General features: G+C 39.3%; 1 protein-coding gene across 1 annotated transcript in view; it reads left to right on the top strand.

Moving 5' to 3' along the window:
• MAP1C (methionine aminopeptidase 1B) overlaps window positions 1-26340 on the top strand; it is a 308081-nt gene that overhangs the window by 140691 nt on the left and 141050 nt on the right. The window lies entirely within an intron of this gene.

Below are 26340 nucleotides of genomic sequence, written 5' to 3'. Positions count from 1 at the left end.
AGGAAGATAGAGATTCTTTTTCTTATATTTGGGATTAATATGTCTTCAATAATGATTATATCTCTTGATATATGGTTTCCATTCATTAAAGGGAAGACTCAAGTTATTTTTCCTCCTTGGAAAACGTACACTTTTCAGTTTGTGGGAAACGGTATTGCAAACAGTATTGCAAAAATTTGCAAAATTGTGATGTTTTGCCTTATCCGATGTTTGCTGATTTCTACCGATATTTTGGTGGAATCTTAATTTTGCCATTGTTTGCCGATATTTTCTTGATTTTTATGATTTGTTGGTGTTCTGTACCCTTGCCGATTATATCCTGATGCCGATGTTTGCAACATTGGTTGGAATCATTTTGAAGGAAACTGCAGATAATGTCTTCTAGGAAACTTATCACATTCTTTCCTAAGTGGCTTTTAAGTTGTAGATGATGCAGAAATGTTTTTGTCTTTCTGGAAACCCCGTGGCCACTGGTTCTTTCTACTCTTTGCGAGATAAAGTTGGTGTCTATTTAACATATACCTTTCTACAGGCTACTTGTTCAATTTTGAAGGTTACTTTCTACATCACATTTGAAATGTTGACACTTTCATGAGATAATAACCTTAGTACAATTTTGTTGGGTCCTGTAATACTGGAAAATTGGTACCTGTACTTTCTACCTTCTATTTGAAATGTTGAAAATTTCACGAGATTATAACCAAAGTACAATTTTGTTGGCTCCTCTAATACTGGAACATTGATATCCTGTTAGATGTCTTTTTTATCATTTGTTATTCTTTTAAACATCAGTGCTTTTTATTGCTTTTTTTCCGTCTTTCAGTTAAAGAAGCTCTGCACTTTAAATCTTACAATATGATTGTCTTGTGGAAGCAAGCCAAAAATTCCATGTTACCATGTGGTTGAAAGTTAGACTGGTACAACCCGCGTCTCTTATAAAACCCAAGCATCTGTTAGACAAATATAGGCAGGGTTGGGTTTCTAGTGCTCTATCGTCTGCCTAGTAAAAATATTTTATTTGTGGCTTGTTACCCACCACTTGTGGGTAGTATGCATAGGAGAAAGTTTTCTCCTAGATGGTCCTCAACTAGCAGCCAACAGCCCCTTGCAGCTACCAGATAGCTCCATGTGCCATTATCTTTGCCACTTGAGCCAGCCATGTTGTTCCTCGCCCATCTATCATGATTGTATGTTTGAAGGTGGGCCTCCCGACCTCGAAGGTATGGCTTTTCATTGGTATAGTTGAGTAATTTTCCTTACTTATTGTGGACACTCTTGGGCATGGATTGGTGGGGGGATTCAACGAAAAGAGTGGGCTAGGTATGTACTCTTGTCTCCTATGTCCGATTTGGTGGTTAGCCTTGTATCCTAGTTCCGTGGGATCTGCTTTACTGGCCATCAGCTTGGGGGTTGGCACTACATGGGAAATCTCAATTTTGGTTGTGTGGTCCCGCTTCCCGACACCATATATACCACTCCCTTCCACTCATTTTAATCTCATTTATCATTTTTCACATATGGGTCCACATATGTCCACTGGGTCCACATAGGGTTAGCGTCCCCTCCCCTTGTCCACACCGTGGGTCAAACCTGGAATGATGCCCTAGAGGTTGATGCAGCTAAAAAGAAAAGAAAAACCATAATTTGGCCACTCTCAACAGGAAACATACTACAAAATGCAAAAGATGGTCAGGACATACAAATTTAGCATGTGGGAAAAATCCAAACATGAGCTCTACCCCTTATTTATAGCCATCACCGTAGTTCCTATGGGCCCTAGATGAGCCCCTTCCACATAAAGGAACCCATGGTTGTTCCAACCCCTGGTGGGCAATGAAATGCCCCAACTTACAAGGGGGTACCTACTTCTATATCCTACACATCATGCTCTCATCCCCTGGAGCCCTGAGTAGTTATGAAGAAAAATCAATTAAAGGCCAAAGGCATATGAAGAGAGGTGGAAAAACAAGGCCGAGATAACTCATGTACCACGATTTGCTCCCTCCTACACTCACATACCCAAGTGTGGGATTCCCTCATCATAGCTACCCTTATACCACGACATGTGGCTTGGAGCATTCTGCTGATCCCCACTCCGTTCCATGACTATATCACTTGACACCTACTAACCGATGAATGTACCATGGACATGTCACCTCCTTTAAAGGCTGAAACCACCTAATAGGACCTTGGTTAACCCCCTTATTAAGCTTGGAGACACTTATACATGCCAAAGCCCACTATGGAAGGGCATGCCACCATGAAATGCCCCATTGATTTCATGATTTGTAAGCTCTTTTTCTTTATTATTCTAATGATTAGTTGCATTGGAGGGCAAGGGGACACATTGGATCTTATGCGGGATTGCAGGTGGGTTTCCGTTTGGGGTAGGGTCCAAGCCCATAGAAGGGCACATTGGCACTTCTAGGGTGAGTGTTGAGAGCCATGGACCTCCACCGTAGCAGAGAGTACTTCATGGATCCCCAACTCCACTCAGTGATTACTCGTGTTCCACCTTTTGGAGGAGGATGATGCACCTAGTTCAACATTCCCAACCGACTCCACACTTGCACCATACACTTGACAGATGTTCCAGAGTTTAGATGAGGACGTGTCTCACTGCAAGAGACAAAGGGAGGGCCTATCTCATCATCCTAGCCCTTATAGATGGTTTACAAGCATCATTGATCCACTTGGAGACCCATGAGGTTGTTCTTCTGCCCCCACACCCACTTGGGAGCACCACAGGGAAATAAGGGTCCAACTGCTTGTCCACTATGTTTGGAGTCCATTCTCTCACCATGGCACACTTTGGACTTCATTAGGCCTTTTCAATGGCCCAACGACTCATTATATTGATCATTCTACCCTCTTAAGAGGCTTATTTTTTATGCTATTGAGTTATCTTGGTGGGCTTGTCACCAAGTCATGCCATTATTGAGCATTATTTTATTATTTGGGGCTAAATAAGACAAATTAGGCTATTCGAATCTATTATTGGATTGTATAAATAGATGAAAGGATGATTCATTTCTCTCATCATCACTTGGATTGGATTAATATCTCTTGAGAGATTTCGCACTTTTTGTTGGGATAATTTTTGGAGCTTTCTTGATGCACTATGATGTTTGGAATTTCATTATTGTCTTTGGAGCCTCTTTTTAATGCAAAGATGAATGGATATACTCTCTCTCTTATGTAAGTCAAAATTTTGATGCTATTCTTATTATCTTACTTGTCAAATGAATGTATCTTGTTATCATTGTTCTTGTATGGGTTAATGTAATGCGAAATTCTTCTGAGACCTTGAACAAGTGATTAAATGCATGCGTTGAGCTTTGAGGGATTGGGTGAATATTCCTAGAGTTGTCTCTTAGGTTGAATACCTTGAAATTGTCTCCTTCGCAAATTTGAAGTATAAATCCTTATTGACCTTGTTGATGCCCTTGGAGAGGCTAACAAAGATCAATTAGGGCTCCTTAGCTCACAAAAATTCTCCATTAGGCCCAAGCAATAAGACACTGATCCTCGTATCCCTTTGGTGGTGAAATTTACCTCTCCATCTTCACTTTCCAAATTCTAAGCCTAACCCTAGAGGGTCACCTAGGGCATCCAATGAATTTTATTGTAGCCACCCAAACACCTCAATTTTTGGTCCACTACTGCGTTGGGGTTATCTGTAGAGGTCCTTAAAATTTCAAGCAAATCCGATGGTGGAATATCAAGATATAGCAACCCTTAGCTGCAAGACCAATTCTTGCCCTAGGCTGATTTGGGTTAGTGTCCTCATTGTGATCTTTGCATTCAAACTTTCAAAGAAAACTAGTCCCTTGATCCTATTCTCTACTCTAATTAGGTCAAAACCCTCGTTGGTTGATCAACTCCATATTCTTGACCTAGTTTTGGGTCCACTTGGCTCTGTGTGGTCCCACAACTTTGTAACTCCAATTCCATAAGGAATACATAGAAGTCGCTTATCCATAAGTATGCTTAGGTCTAGGAAGCCCCTTGTTAAGGTATATCCTCCAAACCTAGGCTTAAGAATCCTCTTAAGCCCTTCCTAGAGAGCCCATCACCTTGCTTTTGAAGCAAGCAAGCTATCTAATTGAGCCTCTCTTGTGAATAGGCCTTAGGAATCACTCTCTATCCATTCATAGGTCCATCCTTCTTAGTGATTCCCCCTATACCGGGTCTCCTCCCATCAGTGAAAGTGCATAAAGAGTAGGGAGCCTTCGCTGAGGTGATAGTGGGCTATCGCTCTATTGTTGTCCCTTGAACTAGTAGTTGCTCTATAGGATCCCCTCCTAGGACCCCTGCTAGTTTGAGTGGTAACATTGCTTATGGATATAATGTTCCATTCTGAGAATAGAAGTCGGGAGTCAATTAATTTAGTTATTTAATGTCATCACTAAGGTGATATTGAGTAATTAAATTAAAAAGGAGATTATTAAGTGGCTTTTACTTAATTAATGAATAAAACTTTATAAAGTCACTTTATATTATTGAATAGGAAAAAGTTAAAAAGGGGAGATCCATGGTATTTTGGTAATCCATGGTATCCTGATGACCCATGGTATTTTATTGATAAAAGTTATAAAAGGAGACTTGGAGCTGCCTTTTGGGTGTGGATTGGTTATTGATTTTGACAATTATTTTGAGAGGTCTTGTAGCTTGAGTACGAGTGAGATCCCATGTGAGGAGGGTTAGTTTCAGTGGTGACAGATCCACCCTAGTTGATTCGACCAGACTGGTGTTAAAATTTTCGAACCCAACACTTGGTATTCGGTTCCTAGAAATTAAAACGCAGAACGAATACATGGCCAAATTCCTAACACATAAAAAATATAGCGGAAACATAAAATAATACTTGATCTGAATCACACACACATAAACAAATTTCTTTCCAATCAACAGTTCTTCATTAATAAATTAATCACAAAACTTATTTGGCTCCCATACCAGGGATAATGGCTTAATTGAGAAAATACAAAATTACCAGCCTCATTGCACTCTGTTGAACCCAACACACGCTCACTGAGAAGCCACTCTCAATCTTGTGCTACTGTTGTGTCTTAGCTCCTCACTTTAGGCTCAATTTATTACATTCCTAAGCTAAGATTAACAACCAAAATTAGCTCGTTAAATCAACTAAAGATAAGTGACATTACTTTAGTTAACTATCCTATCTTCAGTTTTCTTTACTTTAACTCAAGTACGAGTCATAAATTTAGCTTGCCTTACATGCACATCTCATGCATGTCATAGGCAACACATCAACATGCGTGCAACTCACTTGCACACTCTGCATGTCGAATGCAAGCTCCTAACGAGGAAAATCAAGGTCCTTCTAGTCAAGACACAAGCCTAGAAGTACCTTCCGAGCTACAAATATCAACAGTCCCTCTTTGTGAGGAAGGTACTTCTGGAAGAACCTCCTCCACCTAGATTTGTCTCCAAGCCCATCTCAGTATCTGTAGCCGCTCATTCTAACACTGAAATTTGCCCTGCTACCTTATCTGAAACCTGAGTTGAGAACCTATCACATCCAACCATGCTCCGAAGATCGTGCTCCTAAGCATCCATCAATGTCATATCATACCAGTCGAGGCTTCTGGTTGTACTTGAAGAATCACTCTTCCTCGCTACTTGCTCCCTCTTGGCAATTGACACTGATCCTGTATCCAAGTTCCCCTCAGATATACCCATAGGTTGTCCCAACAACCTATATGACTGCCCCTATTTGATGCCAAGTTGTAATATTCCTAAACGAAAATTTGACAGTAGATACTAGAAATCAGCTTAAATGACAAAATAATCACAGATAAACACACAATCAACAATTTGATGCACAAATAAATGCTAATAAAATCATTGATCCATTTTATTATTCCACTGGAAAGAGTACATTGACATGAAGGAATAGTGGAACCTGAGCTTGCTAAGCAAGCAGAGTAACCCAAAAAAATATCTCTGACCCAAATGATGAATGACCCTAACAATTATGTAGATGTCTTGGTGAGAAGATTGTTGCAAACCTGCTGTCTCCAAAACTCCAATGAAGCACCGTGATATTTTTGAGTGAAATCTCCTCAAGAGGGTTAGGTTTTTCATCCAACACCCACTAGGCAACCTGAGGGTTTCTGTCTTGGGGTTATAGAAGCTGGGAACTAGGTTCTCCAAACCTGTAACAACCTATATATATAAATTATATATTTCATATTATTAATAAAAATAAATTATATTAATTAATAAAATGATATATATATATATATATATATATATATATATATATATAAGAAATTAATATAATGTTATAATCTTAATATTAAAAGTACTTTAATAAATCATAAAGAAATATACTTAATTAAATTATAAATGAAATACTTATATATACGTGACCATAACAGTGTTATAGAGGGGACGTGACATGGAAGGTGTCACCCGAAGATTAAGCGGTGGGCTGCTGGTGGAAGAGCGGCCACCGCCAAGAAACTTGATAAAAACCACCGAGCAGAATGTTAGAGGGGATCGGGCAAGGAAGGTAAAGAACGGAGGAAGGGAAAACTGAAGGAGGAAGGACATCATAAACTGAAATTATCCACAGGAAGAGCGCGGATTGTTCTGAGGTTCTGGGCACGGGGGAACAGTCGGCTTCAACTCAGAAGCTTACTGGACTGAGTAGCCAGGTTCTGCTCAGTTTGGCTGGGTGGATTCGGTCTTTTGGGTAACCGAAGCAGGGAGCTGGAGGCATCTTCAACCGCAGGGGCACAGGTAGGTACCTCAACAGTTCTGTTAGTTGATTTTGTAAGATTTCAGGAAATTGTTTACAGGTTCATGATATAAACTCCTTTACTGTATTTACATCTGTTTTATGGTCTTTACGAAACCTCATCAATAGAAAATATCAACAATCCAAGCTATCCCCAAATGGTTTCCTCCTCTTTTTATAGATCTGATGGACCCCTCTAGAATTCTTTATTTTATTATTATTTTAATCACTAGTACCTTTTCCCTCTTTTTATTTTAATTAAAATACCTTTTTAATTTGGGAAAATGGTAAATCGGCCACCATTCCTCCTCAGTCCATTGAAAGTCATTTCCCACCAACTCATCCTGTAGATCTTCTCATTTCGGTTCCAACGAGCTATTACACTAAGGCGTTCCACCAAGTATTCCTCCTGGAATGCCACCTTAAATGTAATTAAGTGAGTTAGTCTCCATAATAACCATGTTTTTCGAAAGTTGTTGGAATGCAACGAAACAAAAGGAAACTTGTGCAGATGATAGAATATGCCAAGCGAATGCCATCAGATCCCAAAGAAATTCCTCAAAACCCCATAAAGCCCCTCCTGAATCTCTTGGGCCTGTCGATGGAGTAAACCTGCTCTTGTGACTAGTGTTTTAAAAATTGGCCAGTGTGAACTGATAACTGGTCAAACCGGCTAGTTAGCTAGCCCATCGGTCCAACCGGTAGGAAAACCTAGTTTGACCCTTCATTTCGCCCAAAAAAGGGTGAAATGGGTCCTAATTCGCTGGTTTAGGACGAAACCGGTCGGTTTGTGGTCAAACTGGTTGGTTCCATCCTAAATAGGCCAGTTAGCTGCTAAGGCCGCGGAGGACCCACAAAGCGCGGTTTTCCAAGTTTGTAGGGTGTTTTGGAGGGAAAATAAGGGTTCTTTCCCTCCAAAAACACCCTCTCCGAGCCTTTAGAAGAAGCTCAACCCCCTCATTTGCTTCACACATCTCATTTGGAGTTTTTGTGAGTTTGATTGGGAGCTTGGAGAGTGTTGAGTTTTTGCTGGAGTAGTGGAACAACAGAGAGTTTGAGCTAAGTAGTAGTCATCATGCCTCCAAAAGCCAAGGATACTGCATGGGCTCATTGTGATATGATTGATGGCAAAATGATCTGCAAATATTGCCAAAAATCTATTGGAGGGGGTATTAACAGGTTCAAGCAACACTTGGCTGGGATAGGAGGCCATGTAAAGCCATGTGAAGCACCAAATGACTCAATAGGGCATATTAGGGCAGAATACCTTCAGAAGTTTGAGACTCAAGTCACTGAACCAATAGAGAAGTTTGTGACTCAAGCAGTTGCAAAGTTTGGGAGTCGAGACTCAACCAACTGAGTTTGATCATGATGACTCATGAGAAGTTTCAAGTGATAACGCTGATCACTATTATCATATATGTAGACTTGTAGTAGGCCAGTGGTGCCATAGTTTGTAGGCTTGTTTTTGCACTCTAGAGGCCATTTAGAGCCTCATTGCTTATGTATTTTTTCGATGATATGTATTGCAATAAGTGCCATTTTGATATATTCACATTTACATGGTATATAAATGAGCAATATTTGCATATTTTGTCTCTATTGCCTTGGAATCATGGTTTTAAATCTTAAAAATAGTTTTTTCATTAAAAATTAATTATTTAATGTATTTTTTTAAAACTGGTTCGTTTAGACCTGAACAGTCCAAGTTCGGGTTCAAAACCTGGTTCATTAGGGTGACCGGTCCGGCCACAGGTTCCAGTTTTTAAAGCATTGCCTTTGACCTGTGAAATTTGCTAACACGAAATTCTACTACAGTAACTTATTTATTTCTCCTACTTATTTTCCACAATAAGTTATTTACAAGCAATGTTGATAATATTGGTATCGGTGTGGGTCCAGAAAACATCTTATCGACAATATCAGCGAAAATATCGGCAAATATTGGCGAGCATAAAAAATCATTTTTTTTTGTTCAGATTTTTAAAACAGCCGATATTTTCAAAATATGGCGATATTTTGCTGATATTTTCAAAACAGAAAATATCGCGATATTTACTCGGCGATATATCGTTTTGCCAAAAATATCACGATATTTTCGAATATCGTTGATATATCGCCGATATTATCAACACTATTTACAAGACCCTTCAGTGAACATCAAAGTAAATTCTATTGCAGTTGTCACATAATAGCATAGAGAAAAGAACATTGAAACACAAGCACAAGAATCAATCACATCAACATAATTATTTTTTGACAATAGTCCCTGGAAAAACCGGTGCAATAGATGAGGGTTTATTTATTATTCTTCAGCAACAATCTCTTTACAAGGAATGTTTTGCAGAATATAGAGAAACCTCTGAGAAAACACCTGAGATAATTTTCCTCCTCCCTTTGGAGAAACTCTGACACTCCAGAGATCCTCTAACCTTCATTGCGTCACCTCTGCATCATCTCTGCATGAGGACTGCGTCCCTTGCTGCATTGCCTCTTAGAGCTGTCCCTCTGCGCTGTCCCTTTGATGCACTACGTCTCCTCCTCCTCAGTCTTTGACTGATGCTAATGCCCTCCTCTTCCTTCACCCTGCAACTCTCCCTTTGAAATCGAACTCTTACTTCTTGAGAATCGATTTCCCTCAAGTTACTGAGTATTTTCCCAGTGTATCTCCAAATGACTCTCCAGTTTTCCTTTATACTTTTCTTGTTGAGATATCAACGCCCGTGATCTAATCTCTAATCAATGGCTAAGATTAAATTAGACCTGATCATAGTTTTAAAAACTGTTTTTAAAAACCGATTACCGGTCGAACCGGCCGGTTAGCAAGCCTGCTGGTCTAAACCGGCCAAAAAACCCGGTTTGAATGCCCATTTCTCCATTTTTTTGCCCTAACCAGTGAAAACCGGCTGGTTTGTATCAAACCGGCCGGTTCCGTCCTAAACCGGTCGGTTTTAGGCACGCCCACCGTAAAGTTAAAAAAGCATATTTTTGACTGTGTTTTAGGGGTTTTGGGGGGAAACTAAGGGCGTTTCAACCCTAACAATGTTGGCAATTAATGGTAATGTTAAATTCTTAAAGTAAAAGGATGAAAATGAATGAAAATTAAGGGAAATGTCACTTTTACTTAAATTTTTAACATTACCATGAAATGATTCAGGATGTTTGAGAGTGGTTTCGACCTCATTGGATTTCATATGGAGAAACTAGAATTTTAGATTTCGCTCAAAATTCAGCAGACTTAATGGTTTTCAGGATTTCATGGTTTGGGGGTAAACAATACATGCAATTGGAGCTCCAAATGATGAGCAAAACTCCTGATCTAGATCCCATTGTGTTGGGCGATATTGATCCAACATCAGAATGGGTGGAGGAGACTGAAGAACCTGTGTTTGAGGCTGATTTTGATATTGACATGGCTTTAGCGGGGGATGAAGCAGATTATGTGGTGGCATCAGAACCAGGATCAATAGCGGCATCAAGGAAAGGCAAAGAACCAATGGAAGGCACTAGTCATGCAGGTCGACAAACTCGTGCTTCCATTAGGTCCACTTCTATTGTCATTGGTGGCATTGATACTGTGGTTGCAGATCAAGCTGAGGCATCCTCAGACTCTGAACTAGATGATGTCTATGTAGCTCCTGATGATGATCCTGTGTCTAGTAGTGGTGATGAACTTGATGATTGATCATGTGTACACTGTAGACTTGTAGTAGGCCAATGGCCTCATATCTTGCAGCATTGTTTTTGGACTTTATAGGCCATTTAGAGCCTCATTTCTTATGTATTTTGCTATTTTGTCGATGATATGTATTGCACTCGGTGCCATTTTGATATATTCACCTTTACATGGTATATAAATGAGCAAAATTTGCATATTTTGCCTCTATTGGCTTGGAATCATGGTTTTACATCTTAAAATTAGTTTTGTTTCATTAAAAATTAATTATTTAATGTATTTTTTTAAAACCGGTTCGTTTAGACCAAACTAGTCCCTGTTAGACCGGTTCCGGTCGGTAAACCGGTTCATTAGGTGGACCGGTCCGGTCACCGGTTCCGGTTTTAAAAACATTGGACCTGATCCTCGTCTCTCAGAAGCTTCTCACCCATATTTTCATTAATGCCCATTAATATTTTAATTTTCCTAAGTTTAGACTTAGGAACCCCATTAAAAATATTAATTATTTTAATAAAAAACAATCTGGGTGGAATTTCACCAAACGATTTCTGGGTCTTGGAGATCTCATGTGTTCTAGCCCCTCCACAAAATTTCGGAGCTAGAGCACATTCGATGCTACCCAAAAATCAACACTCCTTCTTAGTGAGGAATGTGCTCTAGCAATACTACCCAGTAGAAGTATCACACTGATCCATGAAATCCTCTACGCTGCTGATACTCGGCCTGCTACCCTTCATCCACTGCGCTGCTGCAACCTGTACTGCTGCTTATGACATTGCGACTGTCACTGCTACATCTGTATTGCAACTCTCTCTCAATATGCTGCATCGTGCTACCCATAGCACTGCCACTGCTAATTGCTGCACTGCAATTCCCTGCACTATCCGCTTCTGCGACTAAAATAGATTCTCAATCATCCCCATCTTCTCCCTGAAATAAACAAACTTTGTTCTTCCTAGAGCCTTGGTGAGAATGTCTGCCACTTGTTCTCCTGTCAGAGTGTTCCGTAATTGTACTACCCCTTGCTGGACACAGTCCCTGATAAAGTGACACCTGATGTCAATGTGCTTCGACTAATGATGAAAAACTGGATTTTCAAAGAGCTTGATGCAACTCTGATTATCACACAAAATATTGGTCGCTTCCATCCTTCTCTTGAATAGATTCACCAGCAACTTCCTAAGCCATATGGCTTCACACGATGTTGTGCTAGTTGCCATATATTCAACTTTAGCTGAGGTCAGAGCTACAAATTTTTGTTTCCTACTACACCAAGAGGTCATTCCTGATCCAATGTTGTAACAGTACCCAGTGGTACTTTTTGGATGTATTGGAATTCTAGCCCAAGCTGCGTTAGTGAACCCACTCACCCTGATGTCATTGCCTCGGGTGTACATTAATCCATGTTCAACTGTTCCTTGTATATATTTGAAAACATGCTTGGCTGCTGCCCAGTGTGCCCTCTTTGGTTCCACCATGAACTGACTAAGGGTGTTGACAGCGTAACAAATGTCTAGCCTGATATTGACCAGATACATTAGGGACCCTATGAGCTGCCTATACAAGGTGGGATCGACGACTTTATATTCAAATGCATCAATCTTCTTTCAGTTGGTAATCATTGGAGTAGCCATAGGTCTACAATCCTGTGTTCTGAACCTTTCCTAAATTTCTGTAGCATATCTTCCTTGTCCAAGGAAAATTCCACCCTTTTGCTGCCAAACTTCCAACCCCATAAAATAATGCATCCGTCCCAAATTCATCATGGAAAAGTCCGTAGCTAGGTTGTCCTTGCAATCTTTGATGAGCTTGGATGAACTTGTTAGGAAAAGGTCATCCACATATAACACTAGAATTAGAGGCTCATTCTGTACAATCAAATAGTAGAGGTTGGGATCTGCATCACTCTTGACGAATCCCATCTTCTGCAAGTAACCCTCAATTCGACCATACCATGCTCTAGGCGCTTGTTTAAGCCCATTCAAGGCTTTCTTCAACCTGCATACATGAGATTTCTTCTCATGTGTCTCTATTATGTAACTAGCTCAAGAAAAGATAGAAACGAATCAAAGATAGATCAACGCCTTAGAATTCAGCCTCTTCGAGGGGGCAACCTCCTTTACATTACATAAATGAACAATTCTTGGATGATTCAAATGACAAAACCTCCTTTCTATATATTAGAGTCTAAGGAGTCAAAATATAACCCAGCCGACCTAACAATAATAATATAAAGCCACAAAAATAACAATAAAGGGATTCTATGGGGCATAGTAATAACAATACGGGGATAATAGGGGTACAACAATATTAATAAGGGATGCAACTACAATAGTAATGGGGTAATCACTAGTATTATAGGGACCCAACATGCCCCTCTCCTTCAAAAAAGTGTTGTCCTCAACGCTTCAGTAGTTCTGGATGCTTTTGTATAAAATTATCATCCTCCCATGTGGAATCTTCAGCGAATAAGTTCTTCCACTTGATAAGATACTCTGAAATTGATCGATTTCATAGCTGTCGAGTTCTTGTTTCTGTGACTGCTTCTGGTTCCAATATAATTTTTCCTTCCTCGTCAAGTTCTGGCAATATTGTTTGAACTGGGAGCTTGTCGCCTATAACCTTCTTTAAACATGAAACATGGAAAACTGGGTGCAATCGAGAAGCTGTAGGAAGCTCCAATTTGTATGCCATAGTACCAATTTTTTGCAACACCTTGTACGGACCATAATACTTTGGTGATAATTTATTATCCTTCTTAGCTTGCTTGACGGACATTTGCTTATATGGTTGTAGCCGTAGGAATACCCAATCACCTACATGAAAACTTCTTTCGCTACGATGTTGATCTGCCTATTTGTTTCATTCTATTCTGTGCCAACACGAGGTTATCCTTTAAGAGTTGGAGGACTTGTTGTTGACGTTCGATGTGATGTTCCACTGCTTGAACCTTATAATTTTCTCTTAAATATGATGTGATGGATGGTGGCTGATATCCATAAAGTGCCATAAATGGGGTCATTTTTGTTGCTGTATGGAAGGAAATGTTATACCACCATTCAGCCAGAGGCAACCATTTGACCCATTGTGTCTGTTTATTAGATAGAAAGCAACAAAGATATCCTTCCAAACATTTGTTTACTATCTCAGTTTGCCCCATCAAATTGAGGATGATAAGATGAGCTATGAGCTAACTGAGTACCAAGACAAGAAAATAATTCTGTCCAAAAATTTCCAGTGAAAATGGGATCTCTGTCACTTACAATAATCTTTGGGTTTCCATGTAGCTTTTGAATTGTTTCCATAAATGCAATAGAAACTGTATTGGCTTTAAATGGATGTGATAATGCACAAAAGTGTGCATACTTGGTAAGTCTATCAACTACCACCATGATGACACTCTTTCCCTCAGACTTGGGTAAACCTGTGATAAAATCCATTGAAACCTCCTCCCAACGTTGGCTTGGAATGGATAAAGGTTGTAATAGACCCGGTGTCTTAATTGTTTCAACTTTATTTTGTTGGCAAACCAAACATTCTGCCACAAATTTTTGAATATCCGATTTAAGGCCATCCCAAAAAAATTCCTTCTTAACCCTGTGGTAATTTTTTAAAAATCCCGAGTGCCCTCCTAAGGGATAAGTGTGCAATTCCATAAGAAACTTTTGTTTTAGTTGGGAATTCTTACAGAGGTATAAGCGATCTTTGTACCATAAAGAATCATTTTGCCAGCTAAATGTATCAGACGTACTGGAAACTTGTTGTAACTTTCGAATAAGTGCCCACACTTCTTTGTCATTCTTCCATTCCTCCCTTGTTTCGTTTATCCAATCTGGTTGGATAATAGAAATGGCGCACAACAATGCTTCCACATCCTCATCCTTTCTTGAGAGTGCATCTGCCACCACATTTTTCTTCCCTTTTTTGTAGATGATTTCAAAGTCATAACCCAACATCTTTGTGACCCACTTTTGTTGCTCTTCAGAGGATAATCTTTGTTCTAAAAATTATTTAAGGCTATCATGATCTGTTTTTAACTTGAAGTGTCTTCCCATTAGATAGGGTCGCCATTTCTTAAGTGCATGGAGTATTGCCAACATTTTCTTCTCTTAAATAGCTTTGTGTAAAAACTTTCCTTTGATTGGACGATTTTCAAAAGCAATGGGTCTTTCATCTTGCATTAAAACAACACCAATTCCATTTCCTGAAGCATCACATTCCACAATAAAGGTTTTTGTGAAGTCCGATGTAGTTAAGATCGGTGCTTGGCACATTGCCTCTTTAAGATGTTCGAAGGCCTTTGTTGCTTCTGGAGTCCATGAAAATGCATCTTTCTTCAATAATGTTGTTAGAGGTGCTGCTATTCTCCCATAATTCTTAACAAACTTGCGATAATACCCTGTCAACCCGTGAAATCCTCGCAGATGCTTTATGGATGTGGGAATTTTCCATTCCTTAATGGCTTTAATTTTGCTAGGGTCTACCTTAACTCCTTCATGAGATACAATATGACCCAGATATTCCACCTCTTGTACTCCAAAGAAACATTTTGATCTTTTTGCATATAATTGTTTCTCCTCCAATAGTTGTAGCACCTTGTCAACATGTTCAACATGATCCTTCCAAGACTTGCTGTAGATTAGTATATCATCAAAAAATACTAACACAAATTTTATAAGGAATGGTTTGAAAATGGAATTCATCAAACCTTGAAATGTTGAAGGTGCATTGGTAAGGCCAAAAGGCATGACCAAAAATTCATAATGACCCTCATGAGTTCTAAATGCTGTTTTCGGAATGTCTTCAGTCTTCATTCTGATTTGATGATATCCTGAACGAAGATCCAACTTGGTGAAGTAAATTGATCCATGCAATTCATCGAGTAATTCATCAATGATGGGAATGGGAAACTTATCTTTAATAGTGAGCTTGTTGAGCTCCCTATAATCTGGACACATGCGCCATGATCCATCCTTCTTGTGCACTAATACTACTGGAGCAGAGAAAGAACTTTGACTCGGTTGAATTATACCAGCCTCTAGCATTTCTGCAACCACACTTTCAATTGCACTCTTTTGGGCATAGGGATATCTGTACGGCCTGATGTTTGGAGGAACACTTCCTGGGATCAGATGAATAGCATGATCATGATCACGAATAGGTGGGAGACCTTTGGGAGTCTCAAATACCTTGGAATGATTGTCCAAGAATTTTTGGAGATATGGAGAAACAGATGATTGCAATGCGGAAACATCTAGCGAACATAATTGTGCAATTACACCCCTTTGTTCCTTTTTTAGAAGCTTTGTCATACTGTTAGAGTTGATTATCTTTCCCGGTTTCCTTGTAATACCCCTTAATTCGACTTCCTTTCTTTCCACAGAAAATTTCATGAAAAGTTCTTGAAAATTAAAAGTTATTGTACGCAAGGATTGTAGCCATTGGACTCCTAGTACAACATCAGCACCTCCCATTGGAATGGAAAGCATTGGGCTAGTCAATACATATTCTCCCATCGATAACTTGATATTATGGCACTTTCCAGACCAATTTATTGTTCTTCCATTTGCAACCATCACTTGACACTCTGGTGCTGGATATAAGAAGCAATTCAATTCTTTTGCTACCTTACAGTGAATAAAATTGTGGGTACTTCCTGAATCAATCAACACTATTACCTTTTTTTTCTTTATTTGTCCTTCTATCTTGATGGTTTGAGGAGTGGTAATTCCCACCAATGCATTACAAGATATGGTCGGATTCATTTCTTCTTTATCCAGGCTTTGTTCTTGGAGTATAGCCTCTTCTTTTGACCTTTCTTGCTCATTTTCTTCTTCCTCTTCGCAATCTATGTAGAATAATTTGTTCTCAGCACACTTATGACCTTTAGTGTATTTGCTATCACAACTGTAACATAGCCCTTTTTCTCTTTTTTCTTCCAATTGTTGTGGTGTCAACCTTATAGGTTGTGGAAGACTAGGGGAAACAACACTTCCATCTTTATAGTTGTGAGTGGTATGCTTCCTGGTTGCCATAATTTTGCTTTCCATTTTTCTTGCTAACCTGAATGCCTTCTCTAATGAATCAGGTTCCCAAAGGCAAAGATCATGCTGGATCTTATCCTTTAAAGTCCCTATGAACACATCAATCTTATGCTCCTCTGGAATATTTTTTACCCTTATGTTCAATTTTTGGAACTCCTCAATGTGCTCCATTATTGAACCCTTTTGTTTAAGACTTATCCATTGGCTAAAAAAAGTGTTGCTTTTTGTATCCTCATAATGTGCTGTTAATTCTTCCGTAAAAATTGCCCAAGTGGTAATTTGTTTACGAGAGCGAAGCCATTGATACCATACAAACTGATTTGGTTCCAAATATAAAGTTGCAATACGTACCTTTTGTGTGTTTTGCACATTATTGAGATCAAAAAATTGCTCTATCTGTAATATCCATGTTGCGGGATCCTTGCCATCAAACTTCCTCATATCGATCTTTGGAATATGGTGAGTCTTCGATCCCACATTAGAGTCTAAGAAATCATGATTAACATTTCTTTTGTTCGCATCATGAGTTTCCTTTACTACCTTTTCACCATTAGTAAGTATTTCTTGTAGAAGATTTGTCATGTTTGTCTTCAAATCTGCCATGTTTGTCTTCAAATCTGCCATGTCTCTCTTCAAATCTATCTTCAAATCATCCATCTTAGCTTCCATGCCCTTTATCTTAGTTTCCACGCCATTTATCTTAGCTTCTGTTAGCTTTTGTGAGAGTGACATTTGTTGCACTTGTTCTTGTAATTTTGATATATCATGTAGCATTTCTTCCTTTTCTTCATGAGTCATGCTAGAGCTTTCAGGTTGCTTATTAGGTGTTTGCATTTTCTTTCCTCGGGGCATCAGTTACCGATAACAATGCTCTACTATGCCCTTTGAATTCCTTCAAAATAAAATTTCAAACCAAGCTTAAGCAAAAATTTAAAAAATCTACACACCTTTTTTCACTTTGTAGGAGCTCGATATTGCCTCTGATATATCTCTGTATTTTCTGATCATCTAGTTCTGAAATTGCGACCTACAGTAACCCTCTGTGTCCTCTTTCCAATGCCACCAATCTGACCCAAATTGGATTCTCCAAGGAAGAGTTATGCGAAATCTCCCACAGTGACTTGATTATAGACTAGTTCAGTAGAGCGAACTTGTACGACATGCCACGAGCCACTGTTTCGACCTTTGGCTCTGAAAAATATCTACAAGAAACTACAGTCCGTCCTCTTTTTGTAACTTCTTACAAAATTTCAATTCGATGCTCAGAGAGAAAGTTATGACGATTTTCCCCAGGTCACCTGTTTGGAATGTAATTCAGGAGTCTGCAAAAAGACCAACTTCCTCAGATCATATCTCCGCAAATATAGCACGAAAAGCTCTGAAATTCGGACCCGAGGTTCAGCGCGATGTCTTCTCAAATGGGTTTTTTTTTAAGCTTCTGAAACGTCGCAGAAAATAGTTATAGCGAAAATGCCATGATGACCTATTTGGAGCAGCGAAACCCTATAATCCAAAGCTCTGATACCAAATGTTATGAAACCAGCTCAAGAAAAGATAGAAAAGATAGATCAACGCCTTAGAATTCAGCGTCTTCGAGGGGGAAACCTCCTTTACATTACATAAATGAACAATTCTTGGATGATTCAAATGACAAAACCTCCTTTCTATATATAGGAGTCTAAGGAGTCACAATATAACCTAGCCGACCTAACAATCATAATATAAAGCCACAAAAATAACATAGAGGGATTCTATGGGGCACAGTAATAACAATATGGGGATAATAGGGGCACAACAATATTAATAAGGGATGCAACTACAATAGTAATGGGGTAATCAATAGTATTATAGGGACCCAACAGTCTCAAAACCCTCTGGTTGTTCAATGTATACTTCTTCTATCACCCCGTTCAAGAACACAACCTTGACGTCCATCTGATGAATCTCCCACCCCATCTTTGCTGCAAGGGATATCATGGATCTAACAGAAGTATACCTAGCTACTGGGGTGAATGTTCTTTTGTAGTCTATCCCTTCCTTCTGAGCATACCCCTTAGCCACGAACCTGACTTCGTATTTTTCCACACTGCCATCTGCAACATATTTGACCTTGTAGATCCATCTCGAACATACAATTGACCTATCCTGAGGCCTAGGTACCACTTCCCGGACATCATTGACTGTCATGGAACTGTATTCCTCCACCGTAGCATCTACCCATACTTGATGTTGAACGACCTCCTGAAAACTAGCGGGTTCTCCAACTTGAGCCACCAAGGCTTGGTATCTATCTGGTTGTCTACGCTCCATTTTCTCGTTCCTAGGAGCTCCACCGAAATCCTCTGCATCTCGTAGTATCTGTTGAAGTTCCCGGCTCGTTCTTCCACAGGTAGTGGGTAGATCTATTTTCTCCTCCTCTTGTGACTCCACCTGCTATGATACCTTTGGATTCTTGTGTTTTGGAGAAATACTGGTGCTGCATTCTGCTGGTCGAAGTGGTTGGACCAATGGATCATCCTTTGACTGCTCTTTGAAAGGCATTTCTTGAGATTTCTTAAAAGCTCTGTCCTCCATGAACTTGACATCCCGTCGTACTACGATCTTCCTATTTCCTGGAAGATTGATTCTATATGCCTTAGCATTCTCGCTATATCCCACAAGATATCATTTTTCTACAGTTTTATCCAACTTCTTACTCTTTTCTTTGGGTATATAGTAGTATGCCAAACTCCCAAATATTCAGAAATGACTCACCTCAGGCTTCTTGCCAGTGAAGACACTCTCTGGAGTAATATTACCTAATGCCTTGTGAGGAGTCCTATTTTGGACATATACTGTTGTGCTGAATGCTTCTGCCCATAGAAATTTGGGCATATCCTGATCATACAACGTTGCCCTTGCTGCTTCAACAATAGTCATGTTCTTCCTCTCCGCAACTCCATTCTGCTCCAGATTATATGGAGCTGTTCATTCTCTTCTGATGCCTTCCCTTGCACAGAAATCAGTGAAGTCCCTATCAATGTATTCTCCACCATTGTTGGAGCGCAACACTTTTATCCTCTTCCCTGTTAGATTCTCTACCAGAGCCTTGAACTCCTTGAATCGATTAAAAACCTCATCCTTGGTTTTTAGAAAGTAGATCCAAGGCTTTTTGGAATGGTCATTAATGAAGGTGACGAAGTATTCAACACCACTAAGAGCTTTTGTGGACATGGGTTCACAAATATCTTAGTGTATCAATCCTAGAACACTCTTAGCCCTATTGTTACTTCTGGAATAAGCTACTTTGGCTTACTTTCCTAGTGCACACCCTCTGCATACATTGTCTCGTTTGGTTCTTAATTCTGGAACTCTTGTGACGGTTCTTCTGAGAATTCTTAGAGCCCCATGGTGTAAGTGCCCCATCCTCTTGTGCCATAGTTCATTCAAATCTTTTCCCCACTATTGCCTATCAGTGCAATTGGAGATTCTAGCTGTAACTTATACAACCTGTTACTTCTGACTCCAATTTGGGCCTTCTTCTTCCAACTCGGATGTTTGACATATACTTTCTTCCCAATGAAGAAAACATCATAGCCCTTGTTTTGTAACTGAGATATAGAGAGTAAGTTCATCCCTAATCTAGGCACATGCAGCACATTGGTAGCTCGAAGCCAATCCCCTGCTTCTATTTGGAAAACTACCTTACCTCTTCTTACGAGGGTACATTTTGACTTATTTCCCATGGTGATTTGGAAGTTCATCTGTTCTTCTTGATAGCTCGAGAAACATTCTCGTATTCTTGTCATGTGCGCAGAAGCTCCACTATCAATATACCAAACCTCAGAGGAAGCAGAACTTGCCAAGCAAGCGACTTCTTCTTCCAGTCTGGAAGCTAACATAGAATAGTCGTGATCCATATTCTTCACGCTTTCCTCTTTTCCGGTAGAACTGCACGAGTCCTTTTGAGTTGCTGCTCCAGCATCATGCTCCTGAATCATTGCAGATTCTCTTACCCTGTTGCCCGATCTCAACTCTGATACCATGTGAAAATTTCTAACACGAAATTCTACTACAATAATTGATTTATTACTCCTACTTATTTTCCACAATAAGTTATTTACAAGACCCTTCAATAAACATCAAAGTAAATTCTAATGCAGTTATCACATAATAGCATAGAGAAGAACATTGAAACACAAGCACAAGAATCAATCACATCAACACAGTTATTTTTGGACAATAGACCCCGAAAAAACCCAATGCGGGAAAACCGGTACAACAAATGAGGGTTTATTTATGATTCTTCGGCAACAATCTCTTTACAAGGAATGATTTTGCAAAACATAGAGAAACCTTTGAGAAAACACCTGAGATAATTTTCTTCTTCCCTTTGGAGAAATTCTGACACTCCAGAGGCCCTCTAGCCTTCACTACGTCACCTCTGTGTCCTCTCTGCGTCACGACTGCGTCCCTTGCTGCGCTGCCTCTCAGAGCTGTCCCTTTGTGTTGTCCCTCTGATGCACTGCGTCTCCTCCTCCTTAGTGTCTGGCTAATGTTGATGCCCTCCTCTTCCTTCACCTTGCAACTCTCCCTTTGAAATCAAACTCTTACTTCTTGAGAATCGATTTCCCTCGGGTTACTGAAGTTGTATCTCCAAATGACTCTCTAGTCTTTATACTTTTCTTATTGAGATATCAACAACCGTGATCTAATCTCTAATCAAAGACTAAGATTAAATTAGACTTGATCCTTGTCTCTTAGAAGCTTCTCACCCATATTTTCATTAATGCCCATTAATATTTTAATTTTCCTAAGATTAGACTTAGGAATCCCATTAAAAATATTAATTATTTTAATAAAATACAATCCGGGTGGAATTTCACCAAACTATTTCTGGGTCTTTGAGATTTCATGTGTTTTGGCCTCTCCACAAAATTTCGGAGCTAGGGCACATCCGATGCTACCCAAAAATCAACATGACCTAGTTGCCTCCAACCATGGAAGTCCATCCTAACCACGCCATAAGAGAAACCAAAAAAAAGAACATGACAAATCCTCCTGCCTCAAGATTGCTTTCTCTCAAGAAATCCTTATCTTTCCACTGACTAGGTGGTCATGTACAGTTGAGAAGCAATACCTGGATCCCATATAAACCACTAGGTGATACCATGCCTCTGTGCCACCCAACCATGAACGAATCACCTAATGCCCCAATCCCAGACTAAACTCTGACTCGTCCTGCCATCCATAGATCCCCCTGGATCCCAATGATACCATGTCCAATCATGAGCACCTCTATCCCATGGCTGCAACTGTGCCCTGTCTTCAGCTGTAGAGGCTGCTCCATCAATCGAATACCAACTCATCGCTTCTCTTCAATCCAACCCCTAACACAAACCAATGACAATCCTACTTTGTTGATGCTGGGTTGGAATGCTAAAGAGTTACCGGCCTACATCCCACTGCCAACTAAAACATGTAGTATCCCTCACATCTAAGGGATCCCACTGCACTGTCCCTGACTAAAAATATCACCCCATCAATAGGGTACCATCTCATGATCTCTCGCCAATCCAGCTCGTGGGAAGAATCTAATGCACGGACACTTGTGTGTAGAACAAGTCTTTTGACAAATATATTACATTTTGACTTCAAGTACAATTTATGAAGACCGAACCTAGTTACATTCTTGAACACTAGGATCCCTGCTAGATTGAGCTGTAACATTACCCATTAATAGAGACATAACACTGAATTGTTGGTAGGAAGAAGTATCATAGCCGTGATCATAATTTTGACTGCCATAACATCTTTTACTATAATTATTGAAAGCAGATATGGGATAACCCTGCTCATTATTTGAACTGCCATTGTATGTTCCACTATAAGAATTGCTAGCAGAAGCTATATAAACCTGACCATGATTATCATTATTTTATGTTTTTCACTCTCATTGTATATTCCACCATAATTTAATGAATATGTCAAGGTAAAATCATCATGATATATTGCAAAGCACCCTATGGCCTTCGAAAGGTCTTTAGCATAGGCTTGGTGTCTTAGCATGTGGAAGATGATTTATTGCCTCTTTAGGTGTTTGCTTGGTGGAGTAAGTGATTTATGTCTTCTTTCCTAAGTTTAACTTAGGAAAAGTACAATAATTAAAGTCAATTAATTATTGTGGACTATTAAGTCATTTTCTAAGGATAAATAATTTAATTATTTAAGTGACTTAGAAATGATCTCAACCATTGATATCCAAGATTTTAATGACTTAGGGTTAGGGATTTGGGCTTAATGAAGATTATAAAATGAAGCTTAAGAAAGAGGTGAAGACATGAGAGAGGAGACACAACAAGGGAAAGCAATTTTCTCTAGTGTGAGTGGCTTAGTAGATGAAAGCGTAGAGGAAAACTACAAGAGGATTCGAGCGTGTCTAGGAGGTTGAATTGTTGCAGATTGCAGAGTTGTTGAAGAGAGAGGGAGGTTGCTTTGATTGGAGAAGTTAATTTGCCAGGGCCGAATTTCATGATGTTCAGTGGCGGCTCGAAGGGAAGGTGCAAGGTTAATTTATTGGCAAATTGTTTGGCAAAGTTCTCCAGGGTAAATTCCTTGAGAGGTCGATTTCTAGGAGGCCAAATTCCTTGGGGCAAATTCATCTAGTCGGGGCCGAGTTACAGGTTCTAGCAAAATGTATTTTTCCTTGTACTTCTTTGTGGGTATAAAACTCTGATTTTTCAGATTAATGAATGACGAAGAATTGTTGTGAGTATTAACTGTTGCAATATGTGATTGATCTCTAAATTTTTATTTCTGCTGCATATAATTTCTAGAGGCGAAAGTACCAGTTTTTGATTATTCAGAATTTAATTGGTTAGTTTAATAAATCACTGGGAAAATAGATAGTTGCCATGAGAAAATAAATCGGGGTTGGTATTAGGAGATTTAACGTTGACACCTTGAAGATACTACCCTTGGTTGATTGACTTAGATATGCTATCACTTTCAGGGCATTTGAGGATAGTAGGGTTTGGAATCTAGGGATTATTGAATTTGATGGATTGCTTCACCATGAGATAGAGTTGACAAGATTTTTTGGGATCAATAGTATCCTATTGATGCAATAAGATTCAAGTAGAGCCTTCTTCAGATACATTTGGGATGTAGGAGTTGGACTTGGCATGCAGGTTCTAGATTTTATGCAACAGGGATTCCCTAGGCTTAGTTGGGAGCCATGAATACAAGTTTGGATTTCTTGGACAAGCAAATTTGGGAAAGGAGGACTATAATTTCCCTTTTCAAGAACAAAAGTCTAGAGTCAATTAATTTAATTATTTAATGTCATCTCTAAGGTGATATTGAGTAATTAAATTAAAAAAGAGATTATTAAGTGACTTTTGATTAATTAAGGAATAAAACTTTATAAAGTCACTTTATATTATTGTGCGGAAAAATGGTAAAAAGAGGAGATCCATGGTATTTTGATGACCCATGGTATTTCGATGAACTATGGTATTGATCCATGGTATTCTAATGATAAAAGTTATAAAAGGAGAATTGGAGCTCACTTTTGGGTGTCCATTTGTTATTGATTTTGATAATTGTTTCAAGAGCTCTTGTAGCTTGAGAGTATGGGTGAGAACCCATGTGAGGAGGGTTAGTTTCGACGGTGAGAGATCCACCCTAGCTGATCTAGCCAAATTGGTTTCAGTAGTGAAACTATCTACCTTAGGTGGTTAATAGGAGGTGCCACGCAAACTTCCTCGCTAGTGCTTGACCTTGGAGAAAGAGGAGGGATCACTTAGATCTCTCACTAGTGCTTCAAATTCAAAGACATGAGTGATAATTCAGATTACTCACTTGTGTCTAACCTGAAAGAGAAAGACCTAGTTTTGCAAACCATCCTTGCAGGACGAGTTATCCCTAGTTGCAAGTTGAGTTCATTCACAAGGGGAGGCCGAGATCTATCAACACTCAACAGGTTGAGTGTGACAGTCTTTTGAGGCCGATTTTCCTGATCATTTGCAGAACGAGATCAACAATTGGAGGAGGCCAAATGGATTGTCTTGACAGGTCGAAACCCTATGTTGAAATTCTGATGTTCTATGCTGTAACAATTACTTATTACAAAAATTCTTTATGCTGCAATATCAGATAAGAAATTGTGGATAGAACATAAACCAAATGCACAATAGAAGACATCCAAGAACAAAATGAGACACAGAGAATTTAGGTCCATTGGCCAAGGCAAAACCCCACAAGGGGAAAACCCAACCAACTTCTTCTTCTATTGGATATCAATTGTCCAATAGAGATACAAAGTACAATGAGAGATCAAGAGAATAAATAAATTCACCCAAATTTGAACAAGCTGAAGTATAAAGATCACTGGTAGCAGCAACAGATGCAAACACTGAATCAACCTTGCCTACAAGTGAATGAACACTGAAACACTGAATCAACCTTGGCTCACCAAGTCCCGCTCTTACTCTCCAAGTCTCTCTCTCACAATCTTTTTCAAGTCTCTCCAACTCTCTCTCTCAAGTTCAAATTCTTCTTTCACAATGCACACGCAGTAAGGTGAGATGATATGAGACACATATATATGGGAGGTGCAACGGATTCATGCCACAAAGGAGGTACAACTCACATGCATTTTTGGGAAGAGTAACTTATGCCATTAAGGAGCGACAACACACGCCTTAGAGAAGTGTAACTTATGCCATTAAGGAGAGTCAACACATGCCTTAGAGAAGTGGAACTTATGCCATTAAGGAGTGTCATCATTTAGGAGAGAAGTGTACGCCTTAACGAGGAGAGTGTAACATTTGCATTGATGAGAGTGTAAGAGGAATCTTTCATGACATGCCTTTAATGAGTGTGTAAGAGTGAGTGTAACGTATTCATTATGAGAGAGAGAGTAACGTAGTGCTATGTGAGTCATCAAGGAGAGGTGCGAAGTGATTGAATGTCATGAAGGAAAAGGGACTTGAATTTCCTTTTGATAATAATAATAATAATAATAATAATAATATTGATGATTAAGTCGAAATTGAACTATTAGGATTGATTAATGATAAGTTAAGTGATTTTCCATCAAGTATACTTGATTGCCAATTGATGCAAGGTGATTCATCCCCGAGTTGCCAATTTTTAACACACCCTCTCAGCTAGGGAGGGATTTCTTTCTACAACAAAGATCTCTGCTCTCTGCTCATCTTTGTTCATCTTTGCTTTGGAACAATGATGTCTCAATCTAATGAAGAAGAATCATCATAGGGGAGATTCGTCTATCACCCTATATCGACGGATCTTCCCACCTTGACACATACTTGGGGGGATTGCCACTTGTCAACACATAACAAGGAGCCCATAGCATCACCCATCCCAAGAAGCCCAACTTGTGGGTAGGATGCATATTGGGGTATACTCTTGGCAAGTGTCAGGCTTGATGGTAGGCAGGATTACCACTTGTCAACACATGATTGTTGGAAAATCCAGAAAATTGAAGATGAAGGTTGATTTTCCTTCATGATAATTACTTGTGAGATTTGTTGGCATTATTATTATTGTGTTTTTTCTTCTTTCATCAAGCAATTACCATAATACAAGAACATGAAGATGACAAAAAAACAAAATAACACCCATAAAATCCATAAAGTTCTCTTCTTATAGAATCGGATCAAAGTGAGATATCTAAGACCCATGACCACAAAAAGCTTCACCCTTCAGATGCCAAGTCAAACCCTCCTTTAGCACAACAAATCCATCATCATCAGACTAGCTACGTCACATGACACGAGGACACGAGACACAGAGGATATGTAAATACGAGTATTCAATACGAAATGCAGCGACCTGGAAACAGG

The sequence above is a fragment of the Pinus tabuliformis genome, chromosome 4_2 (genome assembly GCF_031772625.1).
Source record: "Pinus tabuliformis cultivar Carrire ecotype Pingquan chromosome 4_2, CPIR1, whole genome shotgun sequence".
NCBI lineage: Eukaryota > Viridiplantae > Streptophyta > Pinopsida > Pinales > Pinaceae > Pinus > Pinus tabuliformis.
The sequence above is the reverse complement of the archived record's forward strand: the minus strand, read 5'-3'. Positions and strand labels throughout refer to the sequence as shown.